Genomic DNA, 5,050 nt, shown 5'->3' on the forward strand with positions numbered 1-5,050 from the left:
GAGAGCGGCTTCTATCCCTCCTCTCTTCCTGTCCTCTACGCCGTGGAGGATCTCTGGCCCGTCTCCCTCTCCTCTCATTGACAGCATTGCTGTCTCTCTGGCGTCCATCACTGGTAGAAGGTCTTTCCTGATCTCTTGGAGGGGACCTCCTTCCATCACTGGTAGAAGGCCTTTCCTGATCTCTTGGAGGAGACCTCCTCCATCTATGGACAATTATGGCCTGACCTATAAACAAAAAAGAAGTTATCAGAATTTTTCCCAATTTTAGCAAACACTTTTGGGCTATAGTGATGGGTCCTTCTACTGCTGTGGTGTTTAGGGAGAGGGGAACCCTAGAAAGAATTGACTTTATTTTGGACTTCGTAAACCTACACTGTCTGTCCTGAAATGCATCTCATCTTACCCCAAGGATATCTCCTCCCAGGAAAGCCCTATAGTGTGGGAATATTGTCTATCTCCCCCAAATATTTCACTTACCTTGATTTTCTGGTCGGCGCAGCCATGCCTCATTGTCAGCAATCAGCTGACGCAGCTCCCGGGCGCTCATGACTTAGGTACCTGGAGCTGGCTGATAGAATATTGGAGAACTAAGCTCTCCGGTGGCACCGGTGTTATTGTGCTCTGATCAAAGATCAAGAAGAATAAATGGAAGTAATCACCAGATGTGTAACACAAACTAGTTCGCTCTTCCACAACCAAAGTGAAGTCTCAGCAAAAGCATCAACTCAAGAAATGGCGCTGATGTCACAGTGCTCAGAGATTATATACCCTCAGGACATTCCATGATGTCATTATGACATCATAACTGAGTGACCCCCTAATCCTGAGCATAGCATTGTGACATCAGAGCAGCCAGGCCGCCATGTTTGCTGCCAACTGGTGAATGAGGCAGAGAATGTGGAATAGAAATATCCCATCTGATTAATAGAATATAAATGTATATAAATCTGTGTTGGGAACGATAGAAAAATCAGTTTTCTCCATGTTTGTAAATAGTTGTTTTTTTGCTTTGGTAGATATTATATACATGTTATATATGGTATAAATTATCCTCTGCTGTAAATGATAAGAATGGAATGTTATTCTTTATCATTTATAGTTCTGGGTGATACATTATTGCTAAATAATAAACAACTCACCGACCTGTCAGGGAAATGATCAGGTTATATAAATAAGTGAAAACAGAATAAACAATAATAGAAGGTAAAGTATACAAATGCCTCTAAAAAAAAAAGTCATCAGTGTTTTTACTTTTCTGTACCACCAGGGCCATCCTACAAGATATACACGGATTTTACCTAGGTGTCACGTGCCCCTATAATAATGTGTCCATATCACTCAGTTACCCCAAATCCACAAAACTATCTATTAGAACAGGTCCTGGACTGGTAATCTTCCTACCTGGCAGATTCCCTGTGGACACCTCGGGTGGGCTGGTCAGTGGATCACATGTGGAGCATGCGCTCTACCACTGAGCTCCATCCCCTGGTGGAGGAGCCTGAAGACCTTCTTATTTCTGTCAGACAATGGTCTCCGTGTGCGGCGCTGCTGTGTTATATTGTTATAAATCCCTCAACATTGAAATTGTAAAACCAAGAAGGAAAAGTCCTGAATTACGGAAATCACAGGATATAAATATACTGGAAATAAATCATTTCTTCTGGTGTCGCCGGATCCTGAGAGCAGAAAGTTTTACATTTTTTAGGCAATGAAGTTATAGGAGGGATTCATTTCTGCGTGACAAGATGTCGCTCCATTCTCTGATAGATTCGTCTTTTGGATAATTTATTCTACACTTTTTTGGAGGCGAAATGTAGAGAAGAAACAACAATTCTGTGTTATTTTACCCCCTGTTCACTCCTCAGTATAACTGACAGATCAGCTTTTCTCCTGCAGTAGAAATGATAATAACAATATACAATTTATATCCTTCTTATGCTTTACTGCCTTTACACAAAATAAATCATCTTTTTCGTGGGGTTCACCGTATTCCAAGACTCAGACATTTTCTTTCATCTTCTGCAGATCAGTGACGTCTCCATCCTGGGATTTCCAGAATTCCACCACTTTTCCTTCTTGTTACAATTTCCATGTTGAGGAATGTAAAAAAGGGCGAGTATATTATATTATATTATATGTGGCCCTAAAAAATGTCATTACTTGTTATCATTATGTAATGAATACACGATAAAAAAGAAAATATAGTATCATCATAGAAAACCACCCACATTATACCGCCATATGGTGAACACATACTACCGCCAAACTGAGCGGACGTCCTCTCTCTAGGGGGATGGAAAATATTGTCATATTATTTATAATACTTCCATCTACTTTCCCTATACTTTATAGGGTCCTGTATGGTATAAATGTCCCCGGCAATGTACTATGTGAGAAGTGAAAACCGCTCTATAGTTGGTATAGTACGGCACTAGGATGGTGGTATTATTATAGAGGGGCGTTCTGCTATGTGGCATACATAAATCTTAGACAACATTGTTACTATGAAATAAAAAATAACATCACAATACAATGTCCATATGGCAATGCACAACGAAGACCACCACGTAATGCTGCCATACAGTGCCCACATAATACTAACATAGAGTGTCCTAATAATACCGCTATATGGAGGAGATGTAATAATACCAGAATCAAAATAATGTCACCGTAAAGAGTATTGTCAGCATAAAGAGTATTGTCAGCATACAAAATCCCATACACCCAACTAATAATGCCGAACTCTCATAATGCTGCCATACAGTGCACAAATAGTACTCACATACAGTGTCCTAATAATACATCGATCTGGTGGAGATGTAATACCACTAATTGTGTCTAAATAGTAGAACAAAGTGTAACTACATGATGCCGTACAATGTTCTAATAATGACGGCAAATTGTTCCTTGATAATTCCTCATCATACCCGGATAGTCATGTCAGGGATAGAAGGGGAAAGTGTTCATATTCATAAGGGACCTGTCACTTGTCATAATGATGTACTTTTATTACATGGTGTAAATGCCGCTGTTCTCCTGAGTCCGGCGATGATTTTCTTCTGTTTCTGCTCCTCTCTGTTCCTGAGATATGGCCTCCTCTTCCCTGTATAGAAATCTAGTCTTTTTAACCAAGTAGACGTCTTCTCTGAGGGTGACGCCCCCTTGGCTAACAAGACTCAATTTATACACAGGGAATAGATAGCCATATCTCATGAACGGAGAGGAGCAGGAACAAAAGAAAGACATCTCCTGATTCAGGAGAACAGCGGCATTTACACCAGGTAATAAAAGTACATGTAAGTGACAGGTCCTCTTTAAAAATGTCATCAACTCGTCTTGTATTTATAGTTGTATCCCAGAGCGGCATAAACGTCACAGGTAGTGTAGTATGTTGATTATAGCGCCCCATGGTGTCCGTCACTTACTCTACATAAAATTTTAAAAAATAAGAAAGTATTTGCACATTACAGTTCAGGCTTTATCTTACATCCAGAAACTGTAGAATTCCCGCACATTAAAGAGGTTGTCCACTGCCCTGACTCAGGTACTTGTAGTAGAGGCGAGAGAGCCTTTAAGAGAACTCTTACATGATGCTTCAAAGATGGAGAGAGACTGCCATCTGCTGGCCAGACAAAGTCATGCGGAACCAACATATACAAGAGAAGTTGAAGGGAGAGCACATAACCCATACTATAAAATTTTATCATTTTTCATCCGATATGTGCTGATGACACTGCCCCCTAGTGTTCAACAGTTACTTAAAATCAAATTCTTAAAAGCAAATCTATCTAATATTTAGTGCTGAGTTCTATCTTTGTGTTACATCCACACAGATTTGGTGCACATTTGTGGTGGATTTGTGCACATTTATTAGATTTCTGAATATTTTGGAAGTCATCTGGTTATTTATCACAGAACATGGAGATGCCGGGGATTGAACCCAGGGCCTCATACATGCAAAGCATGCGCTCTACCACTGAGCGACATCCCCTGTATGTGTCCTGTGCTCATATGCGAAACCCTAAGAGTATGTGTACATGTATTTGGATGCAGAAATTTCTGCATATCTTGGCAGGAAAAACTCAGTGGCAAAAATGCGCATTTCGATGCGTTTTAGATGCGTTTTTCTGTGCTTTTTTTCCTGCATTTTTCTAGCGTTTTTAGACAGCAATAAATGACATGGAGATAGATAATGGAGATAGATTGATTAGATAGACAAATATATTGACCTACAGACGTACAGAGAGACATTTAGAGATAGCGACAGACATATAGACAAATAATTGCACAACCACCCAACATATAATAACTTTGCACCCTGTGGAGCTTTTCAGGCAGCTTTTAATGATTAAATAAAAAAACGAAAAAAAAAAATGACGTGGTGCCCCTCCCCATGTAACCAGCAAAGTGAATTAAAACAGACAACTGAGAGCTGATATTATCAGGCTGGGAAGGTCCCTGGTGATTGTGCCCTTCCTAGCATAAACATATCAGCCCGCAGCAGCTCCTGAAGTGGCGCATCACATGAGATACGCCAATTCTGGCACTTCGCTTTTGCTCTCCCTGATTGCCCTGATGCGGTGGCAATTGGGGTAATGGGCCTTGTGTCTGATGCCAGCTGTGAATTGTCTAAAAACCCAGTTGACATCAAGCCCTGGGGTTAGTAATTGAGAGGCATCTATCAGACTCCCCCATTACTAACCCAATATTAAAAAAGAAAACACACACAAAAAAAATCACAATTTAAATAAACACAAGACGCTGTCCCTCGTTCACCACTTTACTCGAAAAAATGTTCCCATGCAGATCCGACGTAGTCCAGAGATTCCCACAAAGTTCCCGAATCCATTGTCTAAAGCCCATGGACCCTCATTCTGAGGCTCCATCGGCTTTAGCAGCAGCCACTCCACACCGCTCCAGGGAAATTGGGAAGAGCACCACTTTTGGAGAGGCTGCGGGCTGGTATTTTTAGGATGGGAGGGCACCATAAACAAGGGACCTTCCCAGGCTCATAATATCAGCACTCAACTGTCTGCTTTACCTTTGCTGG

At 41.0% G+C, this 5,050-nt stretch overlaps 1 non-coding gene across 1 annotated transcript; it reads right to left on the reverse strand.

Moving 5' to 3' along the window:
• Window positions 1-3,919: 3,919 nt before the first annotated feature.
• Window positions 3,920-3,991, reverse strand: TRNAA-UGC (transfer RNA alanine (anticodon UGC)). The gene has a single exon. It is a non-coding gene; the product is annotated as a tRNA-Ala (tRNA).
• Window positions 3,992-5,050: the final 1,059 nt, after the last annotated feature.

This window comes from Phyllobates terribilis, unplaced genomic scaffold, assembly GCF_046119375.1.
Source record: "Phyllobates terribilis strain yellow unplaced genomic scaffold, ASM4611937v1 Scaffold_4__5_contigs__length_816908805, whole genome shotgun sequence".
Taxonomy (NCBI): domain Eukaryota; kingdom Metazoa; phylum Chordata; class Amphibia; order Anura; family Dendrobatidae; genus Phyllobates; species Phyllobates terribilis.